Raw genomic sequence first — 11,257 nt, 5'->3', positions numbered from 1 at the left:
GCTTTGCCCCATCCACAACATATTTTTCTTCCTAAAAGCATCTGGAATAGGTTAAAATTTCTGAACTAAAACCTCAGAAACCAGAGTTTTTGATACTTGGAGGCCCTGTTAAAAAACCTGTTATCAGTCACATTCCATTAAATGGGACTGTTGTCTTATGGAGGTAGGCAGTGGCATCACTAGGGGGATATGGGGAGTGTGGGGTGACAGCAAAATGACTCTCTGTAAATTCTATAGTGTTTCAGAAGTTTATTATTTTTCATAAAAATATCCCTGTAGTTACACAACAAAAACATTTTTCATAAGCCCAGCTTACATGTATCAGTATACCTATGAGGCTAAAACTCTAGGCTAATTTACTGTTTGAACCTTCTAATGTGCTGTCAGAGCTCTCGTTATTACCCAATTACAATGATGCTTTGAATTACGAATTTGTCTGCATGTGCTACTGTTTTTGTTGCTGCTGGTTTTTATAGTCACTGATTTTATCAAATTTTCTGGTGTTTTAGCTGCAATATTGTAGTGATTAGTATTTCTCAACCTATATCAATAACTTTTTGAGAATGAAGTGGTAATTCAAGGAAAATGAGAAAAATCAAAAAAGGCTTCGGCTCAGTTACTCATGTAGTTCAATGTAGAAAGAGTTTACAAAACAATATTGTTGTTAGTATTCTTGTAGTTCTAGGAAATACTACATTTAAACAATGCACAATTATCACATATTCTAAGATTAAAATTGATAATAAACATGACTAAAGATTCTGTATGGTCTGGTATGGGAAGAGGTCTGTGGAGGGTGGTGACACCAACTCTAGTGAAGCCACTGGAGGTGGGTGGGTTGACTCATACTTCTTTAAGAGCTGCCTTTATACAGATTTATGCACTGGCAAAAGGCATACAGATGTAGGAATACTTGGTGTTGTAGAAAGTGTGATGAAGGCTCTAAACATCTATAAGTCCTGGTGGGATTGGTACAGGACAAAAAAGTGGCTAAGCAGAGAAACAGAGCTAGGCTGATGACACAAGACAGGTAAAAAATAACCAAAAAACCAGCCAGAACAAAACAGCTATTTCTCTGTCCATCCATTCTGAGATGAAATTTTACCAATACTTGTGTGGATTTAGTAGTTAACTTTAGAACTTTATGTGGCTCTATGTGTTTGATAATTGAAAATATTTCATTCTTTACATTTTTTTACTCAAGTTCACTTGCAATAAGTTTCTAAGTTATGAATAATTCATAGCATGGGACCAGCAAATCTCAAGCAATCTTTTACTTTTATTAAATTTTAAATTTAAAGAACCACTTGCGGTGTTAAGAAGAGGAATTTAGGAATCAGCCAACATCTACACTCAAGATTCTGGTCTTCAGAATGGGCAGATCTGGAAACTGCTTTTTATGGACTGGGAACCTGAACAGTCCTATTTGGGGAATCTTACTTTATACACAAGGCTGCTAGGATTTGATAATTCTGTGTTTTAATTGGTAGCTTTTGTGAACTATTTTACCAGTTTTAATAAAAATATTGTGAAGGTTGAACATGGACCCTTTGAATGCTGGATGACAATAGCAAGGACTGGTCTCCCAGGAGAATTTCAAAGGTCTTTTGCCTCTTCCTTTTTCCCCTTCCTGTTTACAGTGTACTCTCCTTGAGTTATTTCTCCTAGCCCTCTCTTTGTCCTCTTCATTAACTCTTGCAAAGAACGAATGAAAAGAATGGAATTAAAGCAATTCTTAGTATCATTAAAATTTTGCATTTTGCTATAAATCAAAATTACAAATGCATATCCCTTTGACCCAGCAATTGTACTTCAGGGAATGTATTCCACAGACATATGTCATGGATTGAATTGTATCCCCCAAAAACATATGGGCCATGATACCCAGTGTTGTGTGATTGTCCACCATTCTGTCATCTGATGTGATTATTTTATGTGTTGCAAATCCAACCTCTATGATGTTAATGTGACAGGATTAGAGGCAGTTATGTTAATGAGGCAGGACTCAATCTACAAGATTAGGGTGTGTCTTAAGTCAATCTCTTGAGATATAAAAGAGAAAAGCAAGCAGAGAGACATGAGGACCTCATATCACCAAGAAACAAGAGCCAGAAGAACAGCGTGTCCTTTGGACCCAGGGTCCCTGTGCTGAGAAGCTTCTTAACCAGGGAAGATTAATGACAAGGACTTTCCTCCAGAGCCGACACAGACAGAAAGCCTTTCCCTGGAGGTGGCACCATGAATTCCAACTTCTAGTCTACTAGACTGTGATAGAATAAATTTCTCTTTGTGAACAAGCCATCCACTTGTGGTGTTTCTATTACAGCAGCTCTAGATGACTAAGACACTTGGATAGACTAGAAGACTTTAAAACAACCGTATTAAATGTGCTCAAAGAATTAAAAATCAGGAAAACAACATATGAACGAAATGAGACTATAAATAAAGCGAAAGACACTATAAAAAGGAACCAAACAGAAAAACTGTAGTTAAAAAATATAACTGAAATGAAAAACTTACTGGAAGGACTCAATGGCAGATTTGAAAAACTTATTGGGAGGACTCAGTGGTAGAATTCATGAACTAGAAGATAAGGCAAATGAAACCACTGAGTCTGAAGAGCAACAAGAGAACAGGATCAGGGCAGTTAAGCAAAGCCTAATAGAATTGTAGGACACAATCCAGTGAAATAACATTCGCATCCCAGGAATAGCAGAAGGAAAAGGACAGAGAGGCTATTTGAACAGGTAATGGCGGACAACTTTCCAAATCTGATGAAGGACATGAATCTACAAACCCAACAGGCTCAAGGAACTCCAAGTAGGATACACCCAAAAAAAATCAATAAGAAGACATTAAAATCAAGCTCTCAAAAACTAAAGATAAAGAGAAAACCCTGAAATCATCGAGAGAAGTGAAATATCACATACAAAGGATTCTCAATAAAATTAAGCACTGATTTCTCCTGAAAACCTTGGAGGCGGGAGGTAGTAGAATGACGTATTTCAAGTGCTGGGGAAAAAAAGAACTGTCAACCAGGAATTCTATAGCTGATAAAATTGCCCTTCAAGAATGAGGGCAAAATTTAGACATTTCAAATAAACAAGAGCTGAGGGAGTTCCTTACGAGATGTGTACTCCAAGAAATGCTAAAGGGAGTCCTTCAGATGGAAAGGACACTAGAGAGTAATTAAAAGCTGTACATTAAAAAAAAAAAAAAAAACTCCAGTAAAGGTAATTTCATGGGCAGATGTAAGGGCCAGTTTTATGTATTTTTTAGTTGGTGATTCTAGTATAAATTTGTTACCAGGGACATGATGTAAAAAGATGTAATTGGTGACAACAATAACATTAATGAGGGTAAAAAGTGGTATAGGAGTAGTTGTATGTTAGTGGAGTTAGGTTTTTATCAATTTAAACCAGGTTTTTATACATTTAGGATGTTAAATATAATCCTCATGGAAACCAGGGAGAACATATCTAAAAATATAAACAAAAGGAAAAACTGTTGCCATTGAGTCAATTCTGACTCATAGCAACCCTACAGGACAGAGTACAACTGCCCCACAAGATTTCCAAGGCTGTAATCTTCACAGAAGCAGACTGCTACATCTTTCTCCTGCCAACCGTTTTGTTAGCAGCCAAGTGCTTACACTGTGACATCAGGGCTCCTCACAAAAGCACAGAAGAGGGGAATCAACACGGTTCACAACAAAAAAAATCAACTACCCCAAAATGACGGCAATATTGGAGGAAAGAAGAAAAAGGAAAGGTATAAACACATAAAGAGCAAAATGGCAGAAATTCTTCCTTATCAGTAATTAAATGTAAATGTATTAAATGTTTCAATCAAAAGACAGAGTGGCATAATGGATAAATAAACATGATCCATCTATATGCTGTACACAAGAAACACAAAGCATCGAACAGGTTAAAAGTGAACAATGGAAAAAAATATCTCATGCATATATTAACCAAGAAAACAGTGGAGTGGCTATATTAATACCAGACAAAATTGATTTTAAGTCAAAATCTGTTACAAGAGACAAGGGAGGACTTTACACAACGATAAAAGGGTCAATTCATCAAAAAGATACAACAATTACAAGCACATATACACCTAACATCAGAGGCCAAAAATATATGAAACAGAGAATTGGGGAGAAATAGCTCTATAATGAGTTGGAGACTTCAGTGTATCACTTTCAATAACAGAAAATCTAGAAAGAAGAACAATAAGGAAATAGTGGAATTGAAAAACACTATAAACAAACCCTGGTGGCGTAGTGGTTAAGTGCTACAGCTGCTAACCTAAAGGTTGGCAGTTCAAATCCACCAGGTGCTCCTTGGAAACCCTGTGGGGCAGTTCTACTCTGTCCTATAGGGTTGCTATGAGTGGGAACTGACTCCACAGCAACAGGTTTGGTTTTTGGTTTGGGTATAAACGACTAGACTTAACAGACATTATAGAACACTCTGTCAAACAGGAACAATACACATTCTTCTCCAGTGCACATGGATCATTCTCCAGAATAGACCATATGCTAGGTCACAAAACAAGTGTCAATATATTAAAAAAAAAAAAAGGCTGAATCATACAAAGTATCTTCTCCAACCACAATGGAATAAAACTAGAAATTAGTAACAGAAAGAAAACTGAAAAAATACAAAAATATGTGGAAATTAAGCAGTGCACTAATAAACAACCAATGGGTTAAAGAAGAAATCAGAGAAATCAGAAAGTACTGACAGATGAATGAAAATGAAAGCACAACATATCAAAATTTATGAGATGCAGTGAAGGAAGTGCTTAGAGGAAAATTTATAGCAGTAAATGCCTACATTAAAAAATATGAAAGCTCTCAAATAACTGTCTTAGTTATTTAGTACTGCTGTAATACAACTAGCACAAATGGGTGGCTTTAATAAAAAATTAATTTTCTCACAGTTTAGGAGGCTAGAAGTCTGAATTCAGGGTGCAAGCTCCAGAGGCAGGCTTTCTCTCTCTGCTGACTCTGAAGGAAGGTCCTTTTCTCTTCTGAGCTTCTGTTCCTGAGCGATCTTCATGTTACCTGGCATCTATCTTACCCCATCTCTCTTGTTTTAAACTCTTATTATCTCACAAGAAATTGACTCAAGATATACCCTACACTAAACCTGCCTCATTACCATGACAAAGACAATCCATTCTAAAATGGGATTATAACCACAGGCAGAGGTAGGATTTACAACACGTATTTTGGGAGGACATAATTCAATCAATAACCTAATTGTACAACTTGAGTAACTAGAAAAGGAAAAGCAAACCAAGCCCAAAGCTAAAGAAGGAAGGAATAACAAAGATCAGAACAGAAGTAAATGAAATAGAGAACAGAAAGACAATAGAGAGAATCAGTGAAACCAGAAGTTGGTTCTTTGAAAAGATCAATAAAATTGGTAAACCTTTAACCAGACTGACAAGTAAAGAAAGATGCAAATAACTAAAATCAGAAATAAAAATGGGGTGAATTAATGGACCACAATTACCACAGCCTCCACCAGACTGAGTCCAGTACAGCTAGGTGGTGCCTGGCTACCACCACTGACTGCTCTGACAGGGATCACAATAGAGGGTCCCCGACAGGGCTGGAGAAAAATGTAGAACAAAATTCTAACTCACAAAAAAAATACCAGACTTACTGGCCTGACAGAGACTGGAGAAACCCCAGGAGTATGGCCCCTGGACACTCTTTTAGCTCAGTAATGAAGTCACTCCTGAAGTTCACCCTTTAGCCAAAGATTAGACAGGCCCATAAAACAAAATGAGACAAAAGGAGCATGCGAGCCCAGGGGCAAGGACTAGAAGGCAGAGGGGACAGGAAAGCTAGTAATAGGGAACCCAAGGTCGAGAAGGGAGAGTGCTGACATGTCATGGGGTTGGTAACCAATGTCACAAAACAACATGTACTAACTGTTTAATAAGAAGCTTGTTCTGTAAATCTTCATCTAAAGTACAATAAAATAAAAGTGGGGAACGTTACAACTGACCCTACAGAAATAGGTAGTATCAGAATACTATGAACAATTGTACACCAACAAATTAGATAACTTAGCTGAAATGGAAAAATTCCTAGAAACACATGAACTACCTAAATTGACTCAAGAAGAAACAGAAAATCTCAACAGATGCATAACAACCAAAGAGATTGAATCAGTAATCAAAAATCCTCCCCCCCCCCAAAAAAAACAAAAACAAACCCTGGAGCAGATGGATTCACTGGGGAATTCTATCAAACATTTATAAAAGTGACATCCTTAAACTTTTTCCAAAAACAGAAGAGGAAACACTTCCTAACTCATTCTACAAGGCTAGCATGACTTGATACCAAAGCCAGATAAAGCTACCACAAGAAAAGAAAACTACAGACCAGTATCACTTAATGAATGCAGATGCAAGAATCCTTCAGAAAATACTAACAAACCGAATCCAACAGCATATAAAAAGATTACATACCATAACGAAGTTGGATTTACCCCAGGAACGCAAGGGGGGTTTGACATTAGAAAATCAATCAATGTGATATACCACATTAATAGAATGAAGGAAAAGAACCACTTGAGCATCTGAATAGATCCAGAAAAGGCATCTGACAAAATCAAACAACCTCTCATGATAACAACACTCAATAAGCTAGGAACAGAAGGGAAATTCCTCGATCTGAAAAACGGCACTTATGAAAAACCCAGAGCTACCATCATATTCAATGGAGAAAGAGTTTTCTTCTTGAGATGAGGAACAAGACAAGGATGTCCTCTGTCACTACTGCTATTAGATATTATACTGAAAGCTCTAGCCACAGCAATTTGGTTAGAAAAAGATAGAAAAGCTATCATGGATTGAATTGTGTCCTCCAAAAATATGTGTCAACGTGGCTAGGTTATGATTCCCAGTATTGTGTGGTTGTCCAACATTTTGTGATCTGATGTGATTATCCTATGTGTTGTAAATCCTAACCTCTATGAGTCGAAATGGACTCAACGGCAATGGTTTTTTTTTTTATGATGTTAATGAAGCAGGATTAGAGGCAGTTATGTCAATAAGGTATGACTCAGTCTAAAGGACTAGGTTGTATTTTGAGTCAATCTCGTTTGAGATATAAAAGGGAGACTTGAACAGAGAGGGGAGGGACCTCATGCCACCAAGAAAGAGGCACTGGGAGCAGAGCATGTTCTGTAGATCCTGGGTCCCTGTGCTGAGAAGCTCCTAGACAAAGGGAAGACAGATGACAAGGACCTTTCCCCAGAATCGACAGAGAAAGAAAGCCTTCTCCTAGAGCTGATGCCCTGAATTCAGACTTCCAGCCTCCTAGACCGTGACAATAAATTTCTCTCTGTTAAAGCCATCTGCCTGCGATATTTCTGTTATAGTGGCACTAGACAACTGAGACAGTATCCAAAAGTGGAAGGGAGAAAACGATCCCTTTTCTCAGATTACATTATCCTATATACAGAAAATCCACAAGAAAACTACTTGAGCTAATAAATGAATTCAGCAAAGCTGCAGAGTACAAATCAACACACAAAAATCAGCTAGGGTGTCCCTGGGTGGCACAAATGGATAAGGTCTCAACTGTTAGCTGAAAGGTTGGCAGATCACCAGCCCCGTCTTCCGAGGAGCCACTGGGTAGGTTCGAACTGCCAACCTTTCAGCTAATAACTCTATGGAGCACAATTCTACTCTGCGTACATGGGGTCACCATGAGTTGGAATCCATACAACTTAAAAAAAAAAAAATCAGTTGGGGTTCTATACATCAGCAATGAGCATTCTGAAAAGGAAATTACAAAAACAATTCCATTTATAATAGCACCTAAAGGAATAAAATACATAGGAATAAATTTAACTGGGAGTTAAATTCTTGTACACTGAAAACTATACAACACTCCTGAAAGAAATTAAAAGAAATTGGAAGACTTAAAACTGTTAAGATGTCAATGTTACGTAAAGCAATCTACAGCTTCAAAACAATCCCTATCAAAATTCCAACAGCCTTTTTTTCAGAAATAGAAAAGCTAACTCTCAAATTTATATGGAACTGCTATGGGCCATGAGTAGCCAAACCAAACCCATTACCATCAAATAGATTCCGAATCAGAGAGACCCTATAGAAGAGAGTAGCACTGCCCCATGAGGTTTCCAAGGAGTGGCTGGAAGATTTGAACTGCTGGCCTTTTGGTTAGCAGCCAAGCTCTTAACCACTGCGCCATAAAGCTCCATGAATAGCCACAGCAACCCTGAAACAGAATAAATTAGGAGAACTCACACTTCCTGATTTCAAAACATACTACAAAGCTATAGTAATCAAAAGTCTGGCACTGGTATAATGACAGACATATATGCCAATGGAATAGAATTGAGAGTACAGAAATAAACTCATACATCAATGGCCAACTGATTTTCAACAAAGGTGCTAAAACTATCCAGTGGGAAAGAATAGTCTCCTCAATAAATGATTCTGGGATAACTGGACTTCCACATGCAAAAGAATGAAGCTGATCCCATATCTTACACCATATACAAAATTATCTGAAAATGAATCTACCTAAATTTAAGAACTTAAACCATAAAGCTCTTGGAACAAAACATAGAATTAATGCTTTCGGACCTAGTTTTTGACAACGGATTCTTAGCTAGGACACCAAAAGCAAGAGCAACAAAAAACAAAATAGAGAAATCTGACTTTATCAAAATTTAAAACTTTTGTGCATCAAAGGACTTTATCAATGAAGTGAAAGAGACAGAATGGGAGAAAATATCTGGGAACAATATTATCTGATAATATCCAGAATATGTAAAGAACTTCTTCAATTTAACAAAAGACAACATAAATAAAAGACAAGAATCACATGATTTTATCAATTGATGCAGAAAAGGCATTTGACAAAGTTCAACACTCATTCATGATAAAAACTCTCAGCAAAATAGGAATAGAAGGAACATTTCTCAACATAATAAAGGGCATTTATACAAAGGCAAGAGCCAACATCACCTTAAATGGAGAGAGCCTGAAAACATTCCCACTGAGATCAGGAACCAGACAAGGATGTCCTTTATCACCACTCTTATTCAACATTGTGCCTGAAGTCCTAGCCAGAGCAATTAGGCTAGATAAAGAAATAAAGGGCATGTAGATTGGCAAGGAAGAAGTAAAAGTATCTCTATTTGCAGATGACATGATCTTATACACAGAAAACCCTAAGGAATCCTCCAGAAAACTACTGAAACTAATAAAAGAGTTGAGCAGAGTATGGGGATACAAGATAAACATACAAAAATCAGTTGGATTCCTCTACACCAACAAAAAGAACATCGAAGAGGAAATCACCAAATCAATGCCATTTACAGTAGCCCCCAAGAAGATAAAATACTTAGGAATAAATCTTACCAGAGATGTAAAAGACTTACACAAAGAAAGCTACAGTACACTTCTGCAAGAAACCAAAAGAGACTTACATAAGTGGAAGAACAAACCTTGCTCGTGGATAGAAGACTTAACATTATAAAAATGTCTATTCTACCAAAAGCGATCTATACATTTAAGGCAATTCTGACCCAAATCCCAAGGACAGTCTTTAATGAGATGGAGAAACAAATCATCAATTTCACATGGAAGGGAAAGAGGCCCTGGATAAATAAGGCATTACTGGAAAGGAAGAACAAAGTGGGAGGCCTTACTTTACCTGATTTTAGAACCTATTATACCACCACAGTAGTCAAAATAGCCTGGTACTGGTACAACAACAGATACATGGACCAATGGAACAGAACTGAGAATCCAGACATAAATCCATCCACATATGAGCAGTTGATATTTGACAAAGGCCCCAAAACAGTTAAATGGGGAAAAGACAGTCTTTTTAACAAATGGTGCTGGCATAACTGGATATCCATTTGCAAAAAAATGAAACAAGACCCATACCTCACTCCATGCACAAAAACTAACTCAAAATGGATCAATGACCTAAATATAAAATCTAAAACGATAAAGATCATGGAAGAAAAAATAGGGACGACGTTAGGAGCCCTAATGCATGGCATAAACAGTATACAAAACATTATAAAGAATGTAGAAAAAAACTAGATAACTGGGAGCTCCTAAAAATCTAACACCTATGCTCATCCAAAGACTTCACCAAAAGAGTAAAAAGACTACCTACAGACTGGGAAAAAGTTTTTAGCTATGACATTTCTGATCAGTGCCTGATCTCTAAAATCTACATGATAGTGCAAAAACTCAACTGCAAAAAGACAAATAACCCAACTAAAAAATGGGCAAAAGATATGAATAGACACTTCACTAAAGAAGACATTCAGGTAGCTAACAGATATGTGAGGAAATGTTCACGATCATTAGCCATTAGAGAAATAAAGATCAAAACTACAATGATATTTCATCTCACTCCAACAAGGCTGGCATTAATCCAAAAAACACAAAATAATAAATGTTGGAGAGGCTGTGGAGAGACTGGAACACCTCTACACTGCTGGTGGGAATGTCAATAGTACAACCACTTTGGAAATCAATTTGGCGCTTCTTTAAAAAGCTAGAAATAGAACCACCATACGATCCAGCAATCCCACTCCTTGGAATATATCCTAGAGAAATAAGAGCCCTTACACAAACAGATATATGCACAGCCATGTTTATTGCAGCACTCTTTACCATCAACGGATGAATGCATAAATTATGGTATATTCTCACAATGGAATACTACGCATCGATAAAGAACAGTGAGGAATCTGTGAAACATTTCATAATATGGAGGAACCTGGAACGCATTACGCTGAGTGAAATTAGTGCAAAAGCACAAATATTGTATAAGAACACTATTATAAGATCTCGAGAAATAATTTCAACTGAGAACACATTCTTTTGTGGTTATGAGATGGGGGAGGGTGGGAGAGGGGTATTCACTAATCAGTTGGTAGATAAGAACTGCTTAAGATGAAGGGAAAGACAACACATAATACAGGGGAGGTCAGCACAACTGGACTAAACCAAAGGCGAAGAAGTTTCCTGAATAAACTGAATGCTTCAAAGGCCAGTGTAGCAGGGGCAGGGGTCTGGGGACCATGGTTTCAGGGGACATCTAAGTCAATTGGCATAATAAAATCTATTAAGAAAACATTCTGCATCCCACTTTGAAGAGTGGTGTCTGGGGTCTTAAACGCTAGCAAGCAGCCATCTGAGATGCATCAATTGGTCTCAACCCACCTGG

The sequence above is a fragment of the Elephas maximus genome, chromosome 12, assembly GCF_024166365.1.
Source record: "Elephas maximus indicus isolate mEleMax1 chromosome 12, mEleMax1 primary haplotype, whole genome shotgun sequence".
Taxonomy (NCBI): Eukaryota; Metazoa; Chordata; class Mammalia; order Proboscidea; family Elephantidae; genus Elephas; species Elephas maximus.
Note: the sequence above shows the minus strand (reverse complement) of the source record.